At 36.0% G+C, this 27212-nt stretch overlaps 1 protein-coding gene across 2 annotated transcripts in view; it reads right to left on the bottom strand.

The window, feature by feature from the left end:
- Positions 1-27212, bottom strand: part of LOC110381084 (leucine-rich repeat-containing protein let-4) — a 322306-nt gene that overhangs the window by 169175 nt on the left and 125919 nt on the right. For both annotated transcript variants that reach the window (XM_064035053.1, XM_021341295.3), the window contains one exon: positions 6218-6260. The gene's annotated coding sequence lies outside the window, so the exon portion shown is untranslated. The remainder of the gene's footprint in view (positions 1-6217; positions 6261-27212) is intronic.

Genomic DNA, 27212 nt, shown 5'->3' with positions numbered 1-27212 from the left:
TCTTTAGTTCAACCTTAATCAATCAGTGTGCTCATGCTCACCGTACGTGATCATCTTTCTTTACTTAATGGTCTGCCACTTCTTTGCGACTAACAGTCGGTCGCTAACATTTTGCCTACTGAAGACACGGCCTAAGCAAGCGACATTGCCGTGCGGGGGCATTCTTCATTAGTGATTCGCCGAGAGCCGACGCTAACATATTAATCATAATAGGTCTTCAGCCATATTACTCTCGGCGTTTTCTTCTCATTGGTTCAGTAATGAGTCCTCGAAAAGTCGATTGACATTAATCTGAGATATTGTAATAAAGTATATTCGGTTTACTTTGTGAACTATCGTAATATCAACGATTGAAAAAGCTCTGTAAGATTATTCTATGGTAGTTAGCTGTTTATTGAAATATTTTTTCGTATAACATATGTGTGAATGATGATTTTGCGATTCATAGTTACGAATTTATTTGTAGTCGGTCCATTAAATATTAATTATATATTAAACCTACAGAGGTTATCAAAACGACTAGATTTTGGACTACAAAAGTTCTAGATAGCTGTCAGATTCCACTTACTATTCTGACGTTTATTACAGCAAAGCCCATTTATAATTACTACTCCCAGGCTACTAAAATTCTCCATTAAAGTGTGACATAACTACAATATAAATACCTTAGTCCTACATTATATACAACCCAGTAAGTTCTTTTAAATAGAATAATTTCATTTCACGTCATCGATAGCAGTTGATTTAAAGCTTTCTTCCCTTTGTTCGGAAGGCTTATTCAATTAACTTTGAGGTATGAAACCAAAAGTATGATAAATCATCACCGGGTATAAAATATCTTTCTATAAAGGATTGTATTTGTCCCTGATTGGTGGGCGGGTCGCTTTGCGGTTATTGGTTTCCAAATGCTACCCAAAATAATATTATTACGCTTGAAATATACTGTTCAAATAAATTACAGGTATTTTCTAGGCTTTTTATTCTAACTTAGGCGTAGTTTTTAGGCTTTATTTATTACTCTTTTTCAGTTTTTTGGCTTCATTATAGTATTTTATGGCAATTTAGCGCAAAGTTTCGTTGGAAGAAAACATAGAGGTGTTATTACTTTCTTTTAGTAATAAGTTGAAACTTAACTTAGACTTAATTAAAAAAAACATTTTTTCCTACCGAAAATATTAAAATACATCCTATCAGTACTTGGGAAAAAATCGCAAACGCGACTATTTATGGGTTGAACCCAACTGAACCACATAGTGTCAAGCCGCGAAACCCAAACAAACCCAACTCACTCACTTGACCCACTAAACTTCCACTATACAGGGTGACGAACAACTGACATACTATTTTCACTCCACACGTAGATTAAGCCAGCCCAACCATGAAACCGAAACGCAATTTTCAATATCTGTTACCGTTTTTTTTTCACGATGGGTAAAAGTTTTCACTTGCAAGCAACAATGTATTAGGCATTTATCGATGTTAGCAACAGTGCCCCTTCAGAAGTAACTAGGCGAGGGTGATACGAACACCGAAAGAAGTTGGTAGCGCGTGACTTGACTTCTTAATTCACCCCTACTATGGGTTTTTTGGGGTATTGGAGTTTTATTGCGGAAAAAATGGGGCGTTTTTTTTATTTATGAGGCAAAAAGGAATGTGTTGTGTCAATATATAGTCGATATAATAGCGTTATATTCAATATCTGTATTTTGTATTGTTATTTATCATGAATAGGGTTCTTATTATTATCAGTCAAATTGTAGACTTTTTGGAAAATTCTGGTGAGAGTATATTAACCATAATATACATAGGAAGCTAATAAATTAATCAATTAAATTGGACAATCCGTACATTATACTCAATACTTATTCACAGACTGATTGAATTTACCACTAATTTTATCTGAAGTTTCCTTCTGAACAGTTTTCCTCTACACACACGATTTATATTACCCTCACAAAAAAAAGTTTTATCCTTCGACTTCCCAAAGTACGGGGCTCCAACAAAAATTGGCGGGTACGCGACAATGCAAGCGTAAAGTGGGGTGACTGAAACGTACTATTTTACTAAAGTAATTCACTTGTTTGAACTTCTAGGGAATTTGCGAAATAAAAAGTTCAAAGTATTTCCAGTAAAATGTTCGTTGGAGCACTTTATGGGGCTCTGTTCTTAGTAGTTTAGGTTCTTTCGCTAAATAAGGCTGTATACAAGATTTTTCTACCAATATATATGAGGAAATATGTTTCTTTGCTGTTTGTATCCTAAAGGCCTCTAAACTACTGAACCGATTAAAAAAATATTTCACAGTTGGAAAGCTACACTCTTCCCGAGTAACATAAGCTTTATTTAATCACGATACGGTCAGTAGTTCCCACCGCGAAAACGCGGGAAAACGGCTACAACTAAAACGTAGTACTATGATTGTACTATGACATGAAAAACGATGAATCATAGTATTTTTCACCCTAGTTTGCGTGTATACTAGGTATACACGCCATATTTACAACCGACTAATTTGATTACTCACTCACAAGTACAAATTTTTGTCCAAGTACCAAAAAATACAGTCCATAGTTTCCTTTGATATATAAAAAAAGGCCGCGTGACCTGTTTGTAAGGATATAAAATAAAATATAAAAGGAACATTTCACAGGGGAGGTTTGCGTGCGATAGGCCGTTGATCGCGACCGACGATAGTTCGCACGCGAGGCGCCTGCGCACTCGCGACGTAGCTGACACTTTGACTGATCAGCCCACTGTCAGATTACTTTAATTTATGTCCAAGATGGCTGCTATTGTTTTGTTCTACTCCTCAACAAGGAAGTTATATTAAATGCTATTTAATGAAACTTCTCTGAGTAATAGGTACTTCAAAACAATTAAAGTGTAGTGTTACTAACAGACAAAATCATTCGGCAACCCTGTTATTATTACGTTAATTTTACCCCACCCGGAAGGAGAAATTATGGGGTTATCTTGCTACGACAGCTTGAATTATATGCACATTTTGGTTCCATAACAATTAACCTCGCCAATATTACTGGGAAACAGTGGGTACTCTGTCATCATACTTTACTCGATGACGACATATTGCGTGATACGTTTCGACAACATATATTAATTCAATTAACGTAACGTGTTCAGTACTTACCCAAAATAATTAACGATTACACACAAACCCCTCAAGTGGCGCATTCGATTCTTAATGACAGCTGTCACATTTAACGTAAAACATCCGCGAGTGAATCGAGAATCGAATAATGATCGATGTTTTTTTCGCAACGCGAAATGCCATTTAATTCATGTAAACATCGCGCGAAGGAACTCGCGATCAATGGACAGGGATTGCGTAATAAATTCTCTTTAACACGTAACGAGACTCGATGTCTCGTTTTTGTACAATCGAGTTCTGGATTCGGAGTGTCAAACGTCAAGTTGACGTTTATAAAAAAAATGGCGTTCCATTGCAACATACCCAGCTTATTAAGCCGTCTTGTTTTTTACTCGAATAAACCCCGACTTGAGTGAATAAAAACGTTTTTATTTTAACAAAATTGGTTTATTTATACCAACAGTTTAATTGGCGAACAAGAACTGACATGAAAAATATTTTGTCACGTGAAAAATAAATATGCGATCGCAAAAATCAAAAATGTTTTTATTGATATTGAAAATTGACCGCACACTTTACATCTTTACGGATCAAAAAGCGATGTATTTTCAATTTTTTACGTATTTTGATTCATCAAACAGGTTTAAACAAAATAAGACTTCAAGGTGAACTCAATTTAAACAACACAGCCAACAGTTCAAAAGTGTCCCAAATCAGGCCCAAAACAAAAGCGACCAGGTAAACAATCCTTGGCCATAAATATTAAAAAGCTCGAACATTAGCCAGCCGAATTTGTCATCGAGTGCCTGAACAAAGCCGCCATGATTGAATCGGATAGACAAGACAATGCCACTATTGTTTTATAACTAGCTGAGGAAAGGTTCACTACTCCTGGAATGGTTGAGTACCCCTGGTTTGGAGGGATAGCCAACCTTTGTGTCGTCAATTTATCGATGGAATGTGGTGACAGAAATTAGAGACAAATGAAGCTGCGATATTCTAAATTCAAATGTGCAGCAGCTCTGATACAATGTCATTATTGTTTTATAACTAGCTGAGGTAAGGTTGACTACTCCTGGAATTGTTTGGTTTTGATTGAAAGGGATAGTCAACCTTTGTGTCTTCAATTTATCGATGGCATGTGGTGATAGAAATTAGAGACAAATGAAGCTGTGATGTTCTAAATTCAAATGTTAAAAGCAGATTGGGTATCTAGCAAGTCAATGCATTTATTCGGCCAGTGACAAGATTATCAAAACTTTTTAGTTTAAAGTCGAGTTTTGGGATGAAGCTTGATTTTAATCCTTAGAACAATAGTTCCAAAACTGGGGCAAAGGGCAGGATTTAAAACTTAGACATGTTATAGTGTAGTGTAACTTACTATCATTATTTTGAAAGAAAGAGTAGAGAGAAAAGAAGAGAGATAGAGAGAGTTTCCATCATTAAGAGTAACATTCCTTGCAGTTACATAAATTGAAAACAAGTGAATGCATCTGACTGATTCTCCAAATAGACGAACTGTTTATACATATAGAGTGTTTGTCTGTTTTATTCCGTGCATTTATCAAACGACCTCAATATTAAGGAATTTGCGGCGTGCAGGCTTAATAATGTCTCGTTACGTTGCCTAGTTATACAAACTGTAGGTAATAGATGCAATGCATCTGCGTAATATAATGTAATATAATGGAGTTGGTGGAATTATCCAAGTGTTTAAATGCTTGAGAGCTGTGAATCTTTTTTAGGTAGAAGAATATGATTTTTTTTAATGCGGGCTTCCCAAAAAGCAGGTCTTAAATTATGATGTTTGTTTTTCTTAATTTTTATTTTTTTTAACTTCGGCAGCAAATTCATAACTTTTATCCTGAAATTTTGCAATTTTGAAATTGCTTATCAATTTCCAAAAGTGAGTCAGATACTTAATTTTGATGTTCTCTATATAAAATTAAAAAAAAAACTCCCCTAAAAAAACAGAGCTACTCAACCAAAATAATTGAGGAAACTTTTTGGACATTGCAAAATCGAATCTCTATTCCCATTCCCAGGACAGGAAGTTATATCAAATTCAGTATTTCCTATTGTCTTCGATATGCATCCCCCTGTATAACAAGTTTAGGGTAAACACCCTGTATCTCTTCTATTGTCACCCTAGAGGGATGATTCGCTGTGCATCGGGCAAATATTTCCGGGTAGGTGTTTTTTTATTTATTTATATTATATTCGGAAATGATTAAGTTTATCTGTTGTGTTTTTATTTAATGGCTAAAATTTAATCACTAATATGTATTATATTTTGTCAAAAAATGTCGTCATTGTACTTACACATTACATTTACAAGTATTGCATATAATGATGCAATTGAAGGTCACATTGGCAACTAATTAATTCAGTGTAGTACCTATTTCATGTAATGAACAAGAACATCTACATAGAAAATGCTGATTCATTGCAATACCTGCGTAATTTGTATGTGGTTAACAATATGACGCGAGCGCAATAGTTACCTACTAAAAAAAAATCGTTTAGTAAAAATATAATTCAAAAAATTATAATAAAAAATATCTCCACAGGATTTGAACATTCAAATCACATCAGAGACGCGTCAATCTTCGCATAAATATCTGGGAACCGCGATCGAAACGGGGGCTATCGGGCGCAAGTCGATAGCGATCGCGACGAACGTTCGACACTCTAATACCGGTAATGGAAGTCGACACGGGCCGGCTCCGTTCGATTTTCCGAATCGTTTGCGCCGAACGCCCGCCGAACGAACGCGAGATAACGAGAAATGTCTCGACTATCGCTTTATGTGCACCGTACGAGATTTTGTAAAGATTATGCACCCTATTACCCTATTATAGGCGTTCTAGTTTTAAATAGGGGCTGTTTTGAAAGTGGAACGTTTCGTTCTACGATAGAGTTCTTTATCGTGCGACCTACTTGCTTGTTTAGTTAGGGAACTTCTGAAGTTGGAACTAAGTGTTGTAACGATTTCAGAGGGTTTGATAAACTAATGAATTTGCTGGTCTGACGTTTGTATTTAAGGGCCCTAACTTTTCACGGATAATTGTGTATTAAAAATATTTTTCTAGTGAAAAAAATACTCACCAGGAAAATTCTCTAAGTAGAACAACGATCATCCCCGCTAAATCTGTAACAAAGAAATTAAAACATTAATAAAAATTCAAATAAATCAATTAAGACAACACAATACTTAAGTATTATTTTCATTACTTAATGAATAAGTTTAGGTACACTTTAAATCTCACGTTTAGTCATAGTGGTTAGATGCATCACGCTTAGCCAAAGCAAGAAATTTTCCACTACTCTATAATTTAAATCAAACCATTTATATGCAATTCACTAGATAATATTGCATTCATCCATTACCACATAAATCTTAGTTAAAGTATACTTGTATATAGGTATAATTGTGTAATATTGTCAGTATGTACTTGATGACATCACCACCTTCGATGTAAACAATACAGTACCTACGTAGGTTCAGCCTGTCTTTAAAGCTTAGAGTGCACCAAAATATTGTTGCAGAAGGACTAGTGTTAAAAAAAGCTTCTTACAAAATAATAGTACCTGAAACATTCTCCCAAGTTCGAGAAACACCATGCTAAAAATCGCATCAAAATCGGTTCAGCTACACGTGAGGTAATCGTACATAGACATGCAAACAAACAGGTTAAACTGACAACCCCGCTATTATTTCGATTTTAATTTGTTCTGCATCAGGTCAACTTTTATAAATACAGCTAATCGCATCATCATATCACACAAATTATATTATAAAGACAAAAGTTTGTAAGCACGTTTGTATGTCTGTAACTTTTTACGCGCAAACTACATAATGGATATTTATGAAACATAGCAATCATATAATCATATAGGGAGCGGGTGAAACCGCTGGCAGCAACTATGTGAGATCTACATAAATATGATAAAAACTTAGGTTTCCCCTAAAGAGAGTAACCATCCCGGTTTCATCTGTTTCCGTACATTTAAAATCTTTGTAGCTATGTAGTGGGACTTCTGTAGTTCCTATTTAATGGGTTTCCTAAGTATGTGAGACAGACCCACGCTCCGAAGACAAAAGACTGCTATTAATCACCTTATTGTGTTCTACGTTTACAAAAGTAGGTAGCCAGCTAAAAAGGAGTTTGGGTAAACAAATGTCGATCGAATTACTAAGTGGTAAGGTGGTTTGATTTGTAGAGAGAAAACCAGCCAAGAAAGATTTGAGATAAAATATTCTAGGAAAATAATAGTGTATTTTTGTATATAATACATATAAATGAAAAAAAAATTATAACCATATTTATATGTATATTTAATTTTTCATCAGTCGTTGCCGCCATAAAAAATGTATTGATACAAAAAATTGTGCAAAATTAAAATATACACACGCATACTTCAATGAACCAAATATAATATGAATTCAGTATCATTAAAAAGCACATATACCTAATTCGATAAAAATATGTAGGTAAATACAAGCTATTAATAATTTATCATCAATATATCCACGATGCAACAAGCATTAAGTTTTTCATTGCGTGCATCGACATTTTAATGCTTGCATTATCACTTAATGCGTTTTATTACTAACCAACAAAGGTATAAATTGATCGTTTTGCAATACTTAAAAAGGTGACAAAGACTAGTAATGATATCATAATTATGAGATCATTTGAGTTAGTTTAATAGAGGAGTTGTGTATGTATCATGATTTGAAGTTTATATTGCACACGATTTTGTAATTAGCTACATACATCTTTGTGGCTTAGATAAATCTCAGTATAGGTAACTTTGGTCCAACAGACGATGTTTAAAAATATAGAACGTATGATGTTGGACCACAACGATTCAAATCTCATATTTCAACGGAAAATATGAGTTGAAACTGCAGGTCTCCAATTTGCCTCATTTTAAACTTTACATCTGTGGTAGTGCCCAACCTGGATAGAGCAAAGTGAAAGAAGAAGATACGGAAAGCGGACCCCGTCACAAGACGGGATAAACGTTAAGAAGAAGAAGAAGATCTGTGGTAGGACCCAAGTATTTACCTATATTTAGTTGCGCAAACTTTCTGAAGACAATGCAAATTGATCGACACAACACCACCAACCAACACCCAAAACGAGACATTGTTTACAGGCCTTTTTTATCCTATTTTTCTCCTTTATTTTTCCAGAATTTTCCAACAAAACCTTAAGACCACACGCATAGCGAGCACGCGTTAATTAGAAGCACCGCATGTCATTACTTGCTTCGCAAATGTTAATGCAACGCGGACGGCATTATGCGGAGTCGCGCGCCACCACTTATATTATGCAATAAAGCTCCAGGTGAGCAAGCCAGATTCTACTTTGTTGATGAAAGTGATAATGTTCGTGGTTCTGTTTTGGTTTATGTTGTTTAGGTCTTGTAGGTTAAGAGCAGCAAGCTTTTATGTACTTATTTAGTGTCCTCATTAATCTAGAGTCCGTCAAAGGTACTATTTAGGAGTCAGTCATCTCATGGTAAAATGCTATTGCCCTCTACATGAGGGCAATAGAAGAAAGAAATATCAATCAGCCTTTGCCTTAATGAATCTCTCCCCTTCTTCTCCCCCATAGGGGTGGTCTATTGGCCCTCATGGATGACAACAAGAGCCTCAATTATAGAGATATAGAAAAACATGCAATCTCGCGAAATACCAGGGGTGCATAACATAACAGGCTGACATAGCTTAGTTAATCAAGGCGTTGCTAATCCAACATCGTATTTGTCCGGGCAGCCCGCGACATTACTCCCGTGTCCGGCTTGCCCCCCGGGATCCGGGATCCATCCGGGATCGCCAACTTTGTTGTGACGAGGTTTGCGGGATTAACATTCCCAGGAATATTTTACAGAGGTCAACGGACGAGTTGTGATTTGTACTACTAAAACAGTTACATTATTCACCTTGCATGCGGGTTCCATTACGCTGACGTGACGTGGTAATGACACAAAAGCGGTCACACGCAGTAGGAAAATATTGTCCAATCTCTTGAAAGTACTAGGGGTGCATAACAAAACAGGCTGACATCAGGCTTAGTTAATCAGGGCGTTGCTAATCCAGCGCTCTATTTGTCCGGCTGGCCGCGACATTAGTCCCGTGTCCAATCCCGGGGCCGCCGGGATTTGGGTATTTATTCGGGATCCCGAACAAATTTTGTACAGGACGCTTGATTGGCAATTTGGAGTTAACATTTTAAGATTTTTAGTAGGACTGAGGAATTGAGCTTTTAAATTTTAATCTTTATCCTTGGCTAAGCTTAGCCTAATTTGGAGAAAATCTTAGGCAGTTTATTATAATCCTGTTAATTCCATTATTCTTGGTCATTTATGTCACTGACACTTGATACTCTTCTTTTTCTTGGCCTGTATAGGTATTACTTTGGTATAAGTTAGACATTCAAGACCTATCGGAATAAATTCTCTAGCAAGAAAGTTTCATCGGTATTTATCAGGAGATGGTGAAACGGGCCATAAGTCTTCATAAAAAATGTAATATAAGTTGCAAAAGTTGGGTAGTCTCAAGGTCGAACCAACGCGTAGTGGACACGTGTAGAAAATAAGAACATACATCACATATGGTGTGGAAGTTCCCTTATTGAAATGATCAAGACATTGCTGATCAATTTTCAGTCTTATTCCAGGTCATTTAGATCTATATTTCTTTGTATGTACACAGTATGTTTATTTAGTCATCCTGTTAATCATACTCTTGGCTATTAATAACTTCATTGATATCAACAATTTGTTCCAGAGTGTTTTCTAAGAGAATCTAGGACTTAGTCTAAATTATTTACGAGCTGAAAATGTTCTTAACGCTGTCGTAACCATTTTGTTTAATCTCCTCTGCTTACCCTTGTTACAATTGGAGCGTGATGTTAGATATCCCAGTCGAGACATTTTTTATTCGCATTTTAAAGAACTAGGGATTTTGTTCTCTTTATTTAGTTATTTTTAATGGTTGCCATCTGTGTACCAAGGTTGTATGAAGCAGTAAATGCATGTTCAGATTTTGTACTCATATGTATGTCAACTACTTTGATTTGTCATAAAGTACTAACATTATGTAAAATTAAAGTCCACAGATAATCTAGGGCCTGAGAAATAACATAGGCTACTTTTTATCCAGGTGCAGGTAAACTGTGTATTTCTAAGAGTTATCTTTAACATCAAAATGGACTTTTGTCTTTCGTGTAAAGCCTGCCATCTAACTGTTTCAACTCCCCATTTCTAACTGGCTTGACATCTACATTCATTTAAACAAAAAAACTCACAATTTTTACTATAACTTCATGCGTTAACCCAACTAGTTTTAATTACACTACAGCACTAATCCACAAGTCAGTTCAGTTATGTTTTAATTCAACTACAGGGTGAACTTTGAATGGACGAAGTTTATGTGTGAGGCCTCGGTTCATCTTCATGCTTTGCTTATTATGTAGGCACAGTTGTGGTGGTAATTCATGCTTTAAGTCGTACTTAGGAATACTTGGTTGGACTTATGCTTTAATGATCCAAGATATGCACGTTAAACTGTAGGTCCCGGCTGTCATTGAACATCCTTGGCAGTCGTTACGGGTAGTCAGAAGCCAGTAAGTCTGACACCAGTCTAACCAAGGGGTATCGGGTTGCCCGGGTTACTGGGTTGAGGAGGTCAGATAGGCAGTCGCTTCTTGTAAAGCCCTGGTACTCAGCTGAATCCGGTTAGGCTGGAAGCCGACCCCAACATGATTGGGAAAAGGCTCGGAGGATGATGACTACATGTTATTATACTCTGTCTAAATATATATAACTATAGATGAAAGTCCACAGATAATTTAGGGCCTTAGAAAGGACAAAATATACTTGTTATCTATGTGCAGGTTGTGTGCAGGTATATCAAATATTTGATTGATATTTGGTTATCTGTAACTTCAAAATGGATTTTTATCTTTGGCATAAAATTTTCCCATTTAACCGTTTCAACTCCTCATCCACCACGCATGACATCTACATTCATTTTGACAAAATCGGCCACTTTTTTCCTTAACTTCATGCGTTAACCCAGCTAGTTTTAATTACACTACAGCACTAATCCTCAAGTTTGTTCCGTTATGTTTTAATTCAACTACAGGCTGAACTTTGAATGGACGAAGTTTATGTGTGAGGCCTCGGTTCATCTTCATGCTTTGCTTATTATGTAGGCACAGTTGTGGTGGTAATTCATGCTTTAAGTCGTACTTAGAAATACTTGTTTGGACTTATGCTTTAATGATCTAATACATAACTATGCACCTTCACGTTACTTTGTGTTGTCATTAGCCTTTTAGGAAGATGGGACAGCTAAAAAGCTCAATTGACTTGGAATAGTTTTCCCAAAATGTGTTTTTTCAACATGTTTAATTTGTTCTTTGTTGACGATGTTTTAGAATTTCTCATTTAGACTTTATTCTAAGACAAAGCTTAGAACGAACTTTTCATTACATCCCCCATTTTTATCTTCATCTATCATTGTTATTTTCTTCGCTATCAACAAAACAGTTAATTGTTTCCTTCCATGAGCGATGAGCATCTGTATTCCTGCAATCGCTTCACAAAGACATCGGTGCGGATGTTCTTAATCTGTGTGATACGGGCTTAAATGGAGCGAATTAGCGATATGAGCAGTATCGTGGTTTGTTTCATGTATCATTGGAGACGATTATGTTATCATAGCTATGATTATTCTCATCAGTAGTAGGAAGTCTTTGAAACGTAATTTTGGATCGTTTCCTTTGATTTGCGGTAGCTTTTATTTTTTTGTTTCATCTGTGCTATGCTTGCTTCCTTTGTTGTCTGTTACAATTGAACCTTTAAAACGAGGTAAAAGATCATACAGTATTCGCTTCAAAGAATAAAAAATATTCAATTATTATCACGTAGCAAACAATTAGGGGTGGTGATTCTTTGAAATCTGGCTTAATTGGACTGACAGGGGAGAGAAAGGTGAATCCTTTTTTCAAAACAAGGCTGTCTGCATGTGAAGGGGTTGAGGAAAAGTCACCGGTTTTCCTGATACTGTTGAGATCCATGTTGAATAAGTTACTTAAAATACCGTTAAAAAACAATGAAGTTAAATTAAACAAAAAAACTCTTGTCCCATGTGACTGCAGCTATAGTAAAAATATTAATATTCATGCTAACCCCTCATTTAATTATAGAGCTTGGCACCTGACGGGGTCCCTTCGCGGTATAAATGTCAACAGGGGTAAAACGGGTCAGCCTGGCATTTGTAGGGCACTAACCTGTTACTGCTAGTGCATATTTTGACCCCAATACTTTGTGGAACACGTGGCTAGGAGTACCAAATGTAGCGATTCTTTGTTTAGGCGCGGTGCTGGGTACTTGTGAGCCATGTGTTAAGTAATTGGTTTGATTTAAATTAGGGACGATGGGATTTTAATGGTCCTTCGAAAGTGTTTAAGAGTTTGTCAACTTATAACCTTGTAGAGTATACTAAAGTAAATAATGGATTGATAGTAGGTATACCTACCAATCTCGTTTTTTGTCTTATGGCAGTCAGGATCAATGATGGCAATATCATAGAAGTACCCAATGTAAAAAATAATAATTTCGACGAACGATTAAAAAAAGCACTATCGGAAACCACTGAAAACTCAATAGATATTTCAAACAATAACATCAATGTTCGTCATAACTAACCCCAGAGCTTTGGCTTTTGGCGACATTTTTATTAAAGTCGAGCCATTTTTGACAGCGTTCTAACTGCATCATTGTCACACAATTTGGAACTTATCCAAACTGAACTGGAGCCACTAGAGCGAATTTTTAGCTCCTATTCCATTTCATTGGTGAAGTTTGTGGGGGTTAAAAGTAAGTTATAAAGGATATGCGTAGCTATTATTATGGACATAAGTATAAAATTTAAATGGACTTTTTATTTTGAGAGAATTGTTTTATCTCTGATTGGTATAGTTTCACGGAAACTTATCTAGAAATAAAATGTCAGACGGCAAGTGTTTACAAAGCAACGTTCTCACGTAGAGCATTCACAAGAAAAAGTTACTAAGCCAACATCAAAGAGACGCCCATTCACCAACAAGAAATCAAAACATTAATAGAAATAGCTCGGCATTGCAATACGATATTATCTCAAATTCAATTCCCATCTACGTAACAAAAAGCGGTCGCCATTCTACCATCGCTAAAAATTCCTATCTTGCCTGAGAATTGAGCCCAGGAAATCCGTTTGTAATGGACGTACCGTTGCAGCGATGCGCCTAACGGGACCCCACACACAAACATACAATTATATCACCGGAAAATATACATTGCTTCAATTCCATAATGATTGTGTAACTATCTAACCACCAGAATAACCAAACCAAAGCTACAATAACAATCAAAGCCTTGACAGCTCAACCTAATTTGGTCGGTATTTGATATACATTTCATACAATGTACGTATATTTTAAGTCATCATTCATACTCTTTGCGCCGTCACGATCGGCCTGGGGCTTAATCTAATTTAAAATTCATCCGGCCGACTTAAAAAGTCTACTTAATTTGACGGGTGAGACCGGAGGAGACACTTTTCAAATCTGTCGGGTAGCGTCTTGAGAGCGCGTGAGGGCGCATTGACCGCCCTATTTAGGGGGTTACCTCTTTGAATTTATTTATACTACGTTGCCGTGCATGTTATGTTTAATTCGACGAAGTGATGATTAAAGCGGCAATGGGTAACGTCATTAGCGTAACTGTCGGGAAAGTCTGTCTTGCTCGAGCTCGCAGCGGTCTGGTCAATGCAATTAATATGCAAGTACATGCTAATCATAAGTAAGAGTTGCGCGAACGAATTCATTAATATTATGAAGCACTTAATGCTTTGGCGCTTGTTCATATTTTCGTTTTGCATAATTTTCGCTCTTTGTCTGAAATAAGTTTGTGATGTTCGTTGTTCATGCAATCATTGGTGTTTAATTAAGCATTTTGTGAGTTTGGCTCAAGTTTAACGCTATTAGAAATGCTCGACCTAAACTCACTGGCAGGTTTATAACCTGTAACATAAATATTTTATCAACCACAAATAAAACTGTTTATAAGCATCAAAACTCGGCATGGCAATTGTTGACGCTCACCGCTGGCATAACAGCGAACTCATTACGGTGCCAAAGTGCAAACCGACAATTGCAACTAGTTCGCATTTTATCGACGACCAAACTCCAAATATCGTTCCCAAACTCTCGTTAGCCCCGTAATGAATGGCGCGGTAGACGGATACATCGTTTTTGCAACCAGGTAGTATCTCTCGCATTAAATAAACTACTCAAAACAAAATAGGGCCCACCTTAATTTATGTTACTTTTTTGTTTAAAAATTACTCAATGGGCAATGATTAGTAAAATTAAGTATTGATTTGTGAAGTAGACATGTTTACGAGTCATTATTTATGATTCGAGCAACAATTTATGCGTTTGATTCAAGTGGTCAGGCAGAAAAAGTGAAGTGCTTGAAAAAACACAAAATGCACTCATTTTGTCACTTATGTTCTCAGTGTGACTCTAAGTTTTGTGGTTAGACGTTGCTTTCTTAAACTGTTTTGTTTGATTTCTGTCATAATCGTGGTCACTATGGCTAGTTCTCGACGTCATATGGACCTGGAAACTGCTGCAAGAGCAATTGCACTGCTTCAGGAGGGACAGTCCCAGAGATCAGTAGCAATACATATCGGAGTGTCGCGAAGAGCCATCAGAAACGTGTGGGAGCGCTACCAGGAGACCGGGAGTGTAGCTAGGAGACCTGGAACGGGAAGAACTAGAGCCACAACTGCACATGAAGACCGGTATATACGGTTAACTGCACGTCGGGAGCGAACTTTGACCGCCCGGGCCGTACAAACCCGACTGCGGCAATCGACAGGTACCCAAGTCAGTGACCAAACTATCCGAAATCGACTCCACGAAGATGGTCAACGTTCCAGAGTACGAGCAGTTTGACTCAAACTGACTAGGGCTCATCGTGCAGCACGTTTAAGGTTCGCTCGGAAACATTTGGTCTGGACCATGGAGAATTGGAGCTCGGTTCTTTTTACAGACGAATGTAAGGTCAAGTTTTACAGTGACGACAAACGAATACGCGTGTGGAGAAAACAAGGCGAACGATTTTCAGAACCTTGCATCCATGGAACAGATCGTTTTGGGGGTCCAAGTGTTATGGTGTGGGGTGGGATTAGCATGATGGGCAAAACAGAGCTTGTAATTCTGGAGGAAGGTTCTGTAACAGCCTCCAGGTACGTTGAGCGAGTCATCCAACCTCACGTCATCCCATTTTCACAAAGAGTGGGTGCTGGTTTTGTGTTAATGCAGGATAATGCTCGTCCCCATACGGCTCGCATCACACAAAGAGCACTTTCTGAAGCCAACATTTCTGTTTTGCCATGGCCTGCAATGAGCCCCGACCTCAATCCCATTGAACATTTATGGGATCAACTGAAAAGAAGCCTCAAGGAGAACCATAGCCAGTTGAATAGTCAACAGGAGCTCATAAACGCGCTGAAACTCTGTTGGGAACGAATACCAGAGCAAAATGTTACCCACCTGATCGAAAGTGTACCAGATAGGCTCAGAGAGTGCATTCGGAGTAGAGGAGGCCCTACTCGTTACTAACAAAAACATTGCTCAAGCATTATTTGCAAAAAAAAATGTTAGGTTGAGTTTACTGTGCTCATTATTTTATTGCAATTTCCCTAAAAAGTGATTTTTGTGTGTATTTTTTAAGAAAATAAACAATTTTGATTAATGATTATGCTAAAACAGTTTATTTATACCTAGCCAAAGCGCATCTATCCTAAAATAACAAATAAGTATGACTACTTTGTAACCACAGCCTAAACATGTAGTGGGCCCTATTTTGTTTTGAGTAGTTTAGATTGATGTCGGTTTCCCCTCGCTCCGACCACTTAGTATAATTAAAACCTTTAAAGATTTTACACTGAATATTTGGTTTCAACTACGATTTTCGCTTTCCGAATGCTTTAAAGGGGTTTATCGGCCCACCTCGTGATTTTTGACCGAAAAATCGGATGTATTTCGGTCGGATAAAATTTAATTCTGGGAATTTGTTATAGGCATTGAGTTTTAGATTTAATTTGAAGGGGAACGCGGTTTGGTGAGTAATCAGTTAATGCGACTTTTATAGATAAGTAATCTCTTTAACTTATCCGTCAATCAGAATAATATTAATGAAATTATTTGACGTGCCAAACCCAGTTTACAGTGAAGTAAATTTTGAAACGCGGTTTTGGTTTAGCACATTGTTGAAGTTTTCCAAAAATACTAATAGCAGCATCAACAGCATTACTTTCCGAAGCGACTACAACCTAAATGCCCCCTTAGCCAGCTGTCCAGATAATGACACCACTATAACAAGGAAAGGCGTGAGTGTGACGATTCGTCCACTTATCACCATGTAATGCCATCATCGGCTTACTCCCACTATCCCTAACAAATAGTATTATAATGGCATTAAATAACGCTTTTGTTCGCCACGTCGTTATAAGGCGTTTACATGCTTCACGGAGCTAAACGTTTGAATTGACGGTAGGAAGACAAAGGAAACGACGGTGATTGGTATTCTAGTGGATAGTAAATTTGAGTTAGGTCCGGTGAAATGTGGAGATGTGGTGGTAGAAGACAGAAAATTAGATAAAGATGATAAATCTAATGGGGCTTATGAAAGAAGTGATGGGAATGACTTTATTGATGCCAAGAGTGATGGAATAGGTGATAGATATAACTTAATTGAAGCTACAGACAAAGCAAGATTTGATTTTGAAAATGTACAAGACAATGCTTGAAGATGCTTTAAGGACACATAATTAGGGAAAAGTTAAAGTAACACACGTAAGTTAAACGCAATAATGAAAGCATACGTTCAATTGACAATCACAAAAAGAAAACTTAATATCATTAAGAGACATAAAAAGCTGTGGTAACTTTCTAATCCCACCAAAAACATTAAATGTAAAAAAAGCCAATCCTCTACGCAATTCCTCCACCGTAAAAAGTTTTGAGATCGCATAGAAGCCAAGTCCTGTTCAACTTTATTTGTAATAATAAATCATATTTTGTGACCATATCAATAGTTTCGTTCACTTTACAATAATATTGACTTGGCCATGAGCACAATAAACTACAAATATAATACAGCATATCTTGGAGAGGTGAAAGTCAATCATGAAGTTTAATATTACAGAATTAAATACTTTTAGTTTTTTCAATTGTTACTAAATGACCGACAGTCAGTATCATCCAAAATCATGAACTGCACATTTACTATGGCGCATGTTTGGTCCATGGTGATCTCAAATTCCAATCAGTCCAATCGTAAAATCATGTCCATATAGAATGTATCAATTCAATGGTATTTACACATTATTTCAGGGAGCGACTATTAACTTGTGCTCATGGCCAAGACAATATTATTGTAATGTGAACAAAACTATTGATATAGTCACAAAATATGATTTATTATTACAAATAAAGTTGAACAGGACTTGGCTTCTATGCGATCTCAAAACTTTTTACGGTGGAGGAATTGCGTAGAGGATTGGCTTTTTTTACATTTAATGTTTTTGGTGGGATCTAATTTATTTTTTGTAGGTCTCCTTCTTCTCTAAGTATATAACAAATTAAATTAACTTACATGCAACTAACTAAATATATAACAAACTAAATATGTAGACCTAAACTAGCACGTAAACAACATTTTTCTTAAATAAATTAAACAATTTCGAAATTGACGAATTTTTTAATCGAATATCTTTTAGAATAAAAGAGATTTATTTCAGAGGTAGATGGCGCTATCACATGAAATTATTTGTTTTTTTTTTTTGACTAAAAACCGTAGCGCGATTTAGACCAGGACAACGCCATCTATCGAGCGAGCATGCAGTATTTATCGCACTACATTAATATGAAAGATTTTATCATTATTAATTTTATTTTAACCTAGCTTTTTTATTCATATGTATGTATATTTAATACATAATAACAATATACCACACTACGTAACAATAAAACAAATAGTAACATTTTGTACATAAATAAATAACAAAGTTATCAATGCAGTCAAAATTCATACACAATGTTCTTGAAAAACCGCAAATATAAATTTGTTTCCTATTTTTTTATTAAGTTTTAAGGTTTTTATAATTTTCCCTTTATATGTAGCCAATAACCTATCTTGGTGCCAAATTTGAAGGTTCTAAGTTTGCTAGAAGTACCTTAGACTTTTGATGATCGGTCAGTGAGTGAGTCAGTGACAAAATGGTGTAACTTTGATCGCTCATAACTCGTAAACTATTTATTCAAATTTCTTGTAATTTTGGGACTGAGCTTGTTCTAATACTTACTCTTGGTCATCGAAAACCTAAACTCCTAGCTTTGTTCACATGGAAGATACAGGGGGCTGAAATAGCCGCGAAACGCTTCGAGAAAAGATGGTACGGCCGTGCCCGCTTTGCTCGAGTCTTGGCTGGGGCACTGCCGTGCCCTCAGATTGAACAAAACCGTCATCTTTGACATTTCGTCATTGTGACATCGTCATTTCGAAAACCTCGAAATCGTGTTCACAGCACATTAGACATTTATTCCTTTTTTAACGGTCACATCTCGAAATTACCTTATTACGACATTCGAGATCAAGGAGATGGTAATCTGGTGAGAACTACGCAAGAGAATGAAATGAGAGAATTTTTCTAAAGTGTTACGTTTGTAACAAGATAGAATTATGATATAATGTTTTATGAAGTTTGTTATGAGAATCTAACTAGATTGATTGAGCAGAAATATTTGATAGATCGTCATACTTTACTAAAGTTAGCCTTTATTGAACACAACCTATTGAAACGGTGTAATAGTAGTAATTGATAGTATAGTGGTAGTAATTGTGTAGTTAAGTAGCAGTAATTGACTAGTATAGCGGTAGTAGTAGTAATTAATACCTAGTAGTTGTCTTTATATTTTCCACACTCTCAAAATATCATCTGCATACAAAAACCCGAAGAGATCGGATCACAAATTGCGGTCACTTAACCAATGAGGCGTTAACACTAATGATTAATATCTCCAATTAATACATATGCTAGTGCCTTCTAATTGATTGCCTATTCAGAATAAAAAACTAAGACAAGCATTTTCATTGGGGAACAATCTTCTTTCTGTTGCTTAGAGTGTTTAACTAACTGGAGATGCCATTGGAGGTCTAAAGCACTTCTCATATTCGTGTGTAAGTACAGACGACAGCTCATCAACCTATCTCGATTTGTCAAACTTCTACAATAGAACAGCTTCTCATAATAGAGGAAGGATAACGTTCAATTGAAGAACTTTGACAGATTCGGGTAGGTTGACCTGCTGGCATCTGTACATGTTGTGCGTGAAGTTTATTCTTATTTATGAAATTTTTGTCGATAACATGTGTAACGATATCATCGAAATCTCATGAGTAAGCTATGGCTAGTTCGTCATATTCTATTCTGGGAATAATCTAACAGATTTTGTCGCTTGGAGATTTGTGCTTATGTAGCGGTTCCTGTTGGTTAAATACTCTAAGTTCTGTTCCCAGTTCATTGCTCTGTAAGTGTATAAAAAATGGGCGCTCATTTGTCGCACACGTGATGATCTTTCAGTCGGTTAGACACGTCAAGTTTTATTAGTAACTTACATTTAACACTAGTGCCTTTTACGGCTTTACTCGCGGCTAATCTTGTAGGTTTATATTCAACGAAGCAGTTGTTTATGGAGCTGTAAATGTTTATGAAATCTGTTTAATTGAACAAGTCGTCTGTTGAGAGTCGATTTATAGACAGGTTTATGTTGATTTTATTGATAGGAGAAATGGTAAGTACCTGCTTTTACTTGCATGTAAGGAAGTGTGTAAAATTATTTCTCGAATTCTGGAATTGGTAGAAATATCCTCATCGTAATATTTTTGTCTACAGTACCTAATGCACTATTCATAATTGTTTGATAACCCATTGATCAATCAAACACACTTTTTTCACACAAACGTTATTGTCATTCAACCTTTATATAAAATGTTTTATTAATACACGGAACAAGCTATTCAAACTGAAAATACTATACATACTATTAATTCCACAATATAGCCCATTGTGGTCGGTTGAGCAATACCTATGAATTATTTACAAAGACTGGCTAAAGTAAGAATACAACGATGAGAAATTTTTCAACATTTTTCTGAGCAGAAAAGCTTTCCCGCAGAAGTGTACCTATGTCTGGCGAAAATAAATTGGTCTTCGGTACTTTATACGGTTTTATTTAGACCTAAGTACCATGGAAATTGTGAAGGATTAAAATCATATTTTTCAACTGTAAGGTTTCATTTCGTTCTTAGGTAGGTAATCGCGTATATTTTTAGTAGTGACACGCTTATGCTTATTGTATAGATATAATTTCAGAAATAATATTACGAATTTATGTTAATAGTTTTTTAGTCCAACTTTTGAGATCAATTAGACTATCCATTTATATCTTCCGTGAAGAAAGAACCTACTTAAAAAATCCTACTTAAATATTTGACACCCGCGCCTGTTTCAAAGTTCTCACCAAACCACCATATAATTAACTATTTAAATACATAAATACCCCGTATCCCGATAAAGATCTTAACACAAGAGTGACAAAGCAAGTCCGCAATTAAGTGGTCAGTCACTCAATAAAGCTGAAACTGTATGAACCATGATATTATCCTATTAAAACAGCCGTGTTATTTAATTTGTTCCCGAGAATGAGCCCCATCCGTCTTGCAAAGGAAACTGCTAGGTAACTGCAATTTTGTCTTCTGAGAAATACTTAATGCATTCATGTCCAGTTTAGAGTACTAACATGCAGACTAAGCAGTCGAACGACAGTTGACCCGATGGTCACAACGCTCAAAGTTTTTAGTCACCCTTATACCAGCCAAATGCTTTTACATTACGATCATTAATATACTGTTTAGATTCCTTTTAGAAGGGACCTTCATTGGCACGCTGATTAGTCCTTGTATCTTGGCTATCTCCGTTTATTTTTCCTTCATTATCGTGTTTCTTAAGTATATTCCGTTAAGACCATTCTTAAAGAGTTTCTTCTACACAACATTATTATCACGTCATCTGCATCTCTGAACATTATCGAAGTAGTTGCATAAAGCTTACCTTTCTGGGTCACAGACCATTTTCATAAACTTGAGGAGTTTCCAAACAGAAACAACTAAGATATTGGCAGTTCTATAAAAATGTGTAGGAAAAGTTACTTACAAATAATAAGACCTATTTTTATCCAAACCATTACCGTTATTTATATGAATACAAGCTATTTGACGTAGCAAAAGACAACTATGTACCCACGTAATTGGTATTGTAAAATAAAAATAGCTCTTCATTAACATGGCATAATTCGTGTACCTAAATAAAATGTAAAGATTTATCTTTTCCCAAATTAGTGAATCTTTCATTCTTGCCTCGTTAAAGGTCTGCAAATAGACCCTTAACTTGACTGATTTATTTACACAGTACAAAACAAAGATTTGGCAGAATAACAGAATGAAATGGCTTTTCGGCATTACGGCAACTTCAGCTAAAGCCGTAAAGCGAAGTAATAAAAAAAACCTAAAACTTTCCCCCATAAATACAGTGGAAAATAAACATTTTGTTTAGAAAGTAGTTGCACAGTTACAAGAGATCCCTCGGGAGCCAATATTCTTGAAAGCAGAAAAAAGGGATGCAGTAGAGGTAATAGTTAATGTTCTCAAAACTCGCAGATTCAATTTGTTCAGCAACTGAAATGCTCTGTAAAGTTACTAACTATAAATCAAACAATGAGATAAAGCGGTTTAGGATAATGTTAGCCTAAGCTCGAAACTTTCGTGTCGGGATTCTGAAGATTACGAAGTTTTTCTAAATTTTCCAGTAGCTTTACTTTGAGTTGGATTTACTTTGAAACTGCTATTTTGACGGGGTTAATTGCGCTTCTAATCCGAGATTTTCAGATTACGATTTGAAATATTTGTTAATAAAAATAGTGAAGTTCTACGGATAAGAAAGGATCTGAATGAAGAGACGAGTAAAAGTAATGCAAGTGGGATGAAACCAGACAGTCGACAGCAATTTCGTATCATTTGTCCAAAAAACGAAGGAGTAGCTTAATTCGTACGTCTCCGACAGCTAATCTATCCTCAACCTTTTAAAGTAATTGAACGTCTTTATGTTTGTCATCAACAAATTCTAACGTATCTTTTTCCTCAATAAAAGGATCGTTTACTGTGATACCTTCGCTGTTATTCATCACTTGAACCTTATCCAATAAGACAAAGAGCTCATCACAATGGGATCGGAGGGCTTTCCTCGCAGCGACTGTTCACTCCCTAGGGCCCTTTGTAATCTGCATCGTCGATTTGTGTTCCGCACAATAGGGGGATCATTTAGGTTCTCCTTGCTTCCTTAGAAATGTATTTTGGTATAACGTGGAACGCTAAATGTTTGGCGTTAGCGTTTGAATTTTAATGTGTAGGGAGCTGTTTCTTTGGCGTGAAATATCTCAACCATATTTTCTGGTGCTACGAATTATTAAAGTGTTGCTTTCTCAAATCATTGCTTTTTGTATTTTTTTCTGAGAATTATGATCTAATACTACATTTAATACTCAAATAATTACTGAAACTGAAGTCTCTTTGAAATGAGACAACAAAGCGATCTGATAACTTTAATCAAATACAAAGCACAATTCACCAATGTCTATCAATCGAAGCAAAGATCAAATAAAACTCGCCTGTCAGAATTGCCGTTTACAAGCGATTACAGACCAAATATATGATTCAATTTCCATTTTCTTGTTTTAAGAGAATCAGCATTGTATAAAGCAGTCAACGTTTAATCTATATCATCAATTTTGTGACTTGTACCTCCCTTTAAACCCCCGTTACGTTTCGGACGCTTTAATGCAGTTAAAATATTCTATAGTGTCATAAAAGGAGAGTAAGTTACGAGGCTCAAGGGAACAGAGTTCTGTTTTAGTGATGTAGCTGCCGTTAGACTATATTAAACTATGTTACGATATGAATACTTAATATTACAATCACTAAAATGTCTTCGAATATATTTCTTTCTTGAATGTCGTCGCGAGAATTTTTATTCGCAGCAAAATTCAAGTCGAGCAGTAAATTGTTTTATTCAAATCGCAGCTAAGACGGACGCTAGAAAAAGAAGTAAAAACTATATAAAACATAAAGGCAAACTTATTTCATCAACTAGTACACTTTGGAACAAGTGATATTTAACAAGCTTTAAATAAAGCATTACCAGAAACAGTTGTCAAACATTAAAAGCAGTTGCCTCAATTATTCTTATTCACGGCTATATTCAAGCTGGAACATCTCGGAACACTTCAAAACTTGGTCTTGCATATCGCGTTCCGTTGCACATCACTACAGCCACACTCCCGGGATTAATAGTGGAACTTGTTTTACTATCTGCTTTATATAGTTCTATTATATGCTTTTCGTTGCTCTAAATCCTACGAGTCGCATTTATTACTATAATGTTCGACATTAATTTCGCTTTGGAAGTTTGATTCTCTTGTTGGCTGTTGAAAGTATTTTGGGTAAGGAAATGGCTAATCTACGCGGAATAAACAAATTTCCGAAAGTTTAGATGAAGTTGAAATTGTAAAATTGTCTGTTCAATGTTATGTTGACGACTTCTGTGATTCAGTATCAAATAGCTGATATGTTGTTTGCTTGCCATCAATTCATTTAAGCCACAGATTGGCATCATCAGGCCTAAACATCACATATCGATACATGCAGAATCGATCATAAAATTCAATCATTACATGACTGAACGATATAAATTCGTATCGAAACGGACATTCGCATTATCGGCGGAATTGAATCGAGTTGATAATCGATTCGGGCATGTTTGATTACGAGTGTTTGCTCGTTTGTGCCCGCTGATTGCAAAACGTCAAATTGAATAATCGTGTCGCAATTATTGCCGTCAACATTTTCAATGTTTACATCCATTTGTTAGTCGTGCAGATTTACATAATTTTCGGAATGTGTGGAATAAATTGTTTGCAAAACTTGGTTGGCATGGCTTCCCATTGTTTTTGTGCGATCCGTGCTTGGCCTGTGATATGCTTGATACAGTTTTGATGATGTGAAAAATACTAGTTTTATTTGATTACAATTCATTTGTCGTTTTGGCTGCAAGTTGAGCTTGTTTTGGAATTGGCTGATTGTTATTTTTGTGTTAGCTTTTTCAGTATTCGTTTGAATGACGTTTTGCCTTGTTGGCTTACTGTGTGCCTTTCATTACATAGTTCTTTATTCAATAGATTGTATTGTTATTTTCTACCAGTTAATTAAACTCACTGACTAAAAAACAGCTTTAAAGAAAACACAAATTACCATCATCCCTGTTGATAAACTCATAACTCACGTACAATCCCAGCACATGTTCAAAACAAACATTTAATGAACAAAAAACATTGCGTACAATAAAAGTACCAACAGGTGCGGTTGTTCCTAATCAGTTATTCTGTAAACGTCACAATTCGTTATTCTGTTCGCGTATCCAACGTATACGTCAAAATGTAGAGGTCTGTTTGACAAAATTAAGCGACTCCAGCGTAACGCAGTCAAGGGTACGCGATTTATTTTACCAACCATTGTTGTTTTTGGGTAAAATTTTAATACACGTAACGCGCAAGTAAATAAATGGTACCCCGGATGGAATTCGAGATTGGGACGAACGTGTTCTGAGAACAGGAATGTATTTGCTTACTCCATCTTTTTGGTAAGGATTCATTAATGTTGTGTGTTGTTACCAATGCTACATATTTATGCAACTCGTGGTTTGCCTGTTGATATTTTCGTAAGATATTCAATGAGCGATTTCAGTGTTTACAGTTAAATGATTTGAAAATGTAAAACTTCCTCTTGAATAAGACGTTTCACCATTTACAATTTACTTTATTTTCCTTCCTCCTCAAGTTCGATAAAGCTGGATTTAAAATCGAATTCAACATCATCCAATTTGGATTCGCGGGGTGACCTCATCGCACGCAATCAGCTGTGCAAACGCGAAAATATCTTCGGCAAACATCAAGCCGGGAGTGCGTACCGAATTCGGTCGTATCAAACCTATAGAACGAAACGAACTGCCCAATTAGGAACATACCAATAATGAGTTGTCAAAACAAGGGTTCCATTAAACAAACTTACCTTTCACAGCACAAATCAATCTTACCACCCCTATTTTAAGGTACAATTTCCTGTGCACAAATCGAACGGGAGTTTTGTATATTTAATGCCAAAGTTGAATTGTGAAAGTTCGGTTTACGTTGCGTAGGATTTGTTTAAAGTTTAAAAGCAAATCCGGCAATTAGTGTGTGGATTTTTTTTTGGTTCGAAATTATATTACGTTTCGTTTTATTCTGGTTTAACTGGTTGGGTAATGTTTTAAGGTAGTATTGGTATCGATTTTTCTTAAGAAAAAGAAAATGTACACAGCTTCAGTTCGATCGGCAAATTACTGTCAAGCATCACCATTTTAGACATTAATACATAAAATGAAGAAGACCCGTCTGTAAGTAAAAAAGGCACCATAAGCTCGTCTATCAAAACACCATATTTCACTGACTGCTTTCCCTAAATCGGCCACGACTAGAGAGGTCGTCTTAAATGGCTTATTAATCTTCAGTATAATTTCCTTAGATTGATGGATGGTGAATGATGACAGCACTTGCGAGGTTACGTCGCAAGGGTGACAGTGATGAAAGTCTGTTCTACGTCACTTTTTATAATGGAGGATCCATAATCCTAATATCCAGATTTTGGGAATCGGTACTTTATCGGAACAAGTTTGATTTGTGTTTGAATGTATGGTTAAGTTAAGTAACTTTTTGAAGAGTTTTGGAGTAGTTTCCTGGTCTTTTGATCATTACTTGAAGGGTCCGATAGATTCTCTAGAGAATATATATTCTTACTTACACACTTACAAATTAAACTTGGAAATATCATGAGGTCCTTTTGTCCACGGAAGTAAAAGTACTTCAAGAATTGGTCATCGAAACTTTTACAAATAATATTATAGATTTTGTATAAGGAGGAATGCTATCTAGTCCAGTATTCCAGAACATTCTAATTAGAGAATGTCTGTTAGCAGTCCGTGTTCACAAACTAACGTCTTATATCCTTTATACAAAGACGCTTCCGTGCTTTAACTCAGATAGTTTAAATTAGAACAACTATAATACTACATAGTTTAATCCCACAATTATCTTTCTTTGAAATACAAGACACCTGTCTGTCCTTTCAGGCTTGCTACTGTTACCTAATGACATGAATTTAGTTTGAAATGAACTGAATTTACAAGGTCTGAATATGAGCTATTTTCCAAAAAGAATTTGTCTAGAATATGATATTTAGTTCAAGGAAGATCAAAGGACGAACGTTCCAGATTTTGGTCCCTCCATCGTAAATTCATGTAATCTCGCGTGTAAGAGATTATTTCTAGCACACAATAGGGAGTTTTATAATAAATTGTGTTATAACAAACCTTACACTAATCCCTTTTTGGTTGTTCAGAGAAATTGGATTTCGAAGCGATTATGTTTAATTTGAATTGTATTAATTCAGTTGGTTTGGGTTCAAAAGTTAAATACGAGTAGTTACGAATTTAATAGTTGGGAAAGTCAATTACTTACGTAAGTCCTGGCTAAGAAAGGCCTAGTTTCTGTATCCGTCCCTTTCTGTGGGCCAAGTGGATCAAGGGATTATAACAGGTGGCTGGGGGACGAGTACAGTCAGTGTTATAAGTTAGTGATCATCAAAAATATATATCATCACATCTTTATTTCATGATGCTGTGTTTCATATAGAAATAATGTTAATTGCGAAATGATGGCACATATAAGAGTATGGAAAGAGAAAACATGCTGCGCCGCCCACAAATTGAGATAAGAGCAGGATGATGAAGACTGTGTTTCATCTATAGACTGAGGTAGATGTT

Source organism: Helicoverpa armigera, chromosome 6 (assembly GCF_030705265.1).
Source record: "Helicoverpa armigera isolate CAAS_96S chromosome 6, ASM3070526v1, whole genome shotgun sequence".
NCBI lineage: Eukaryota > Metazoa > Arthropoda > Insecta > Lepidoptera > Noctuidae > Helicoverpa > Helicoverpa armigera.
Note: the sequence above shows the minus strand (reverse complement) of the source record. Positions and strands in the feature narration are given on the sequence as shown.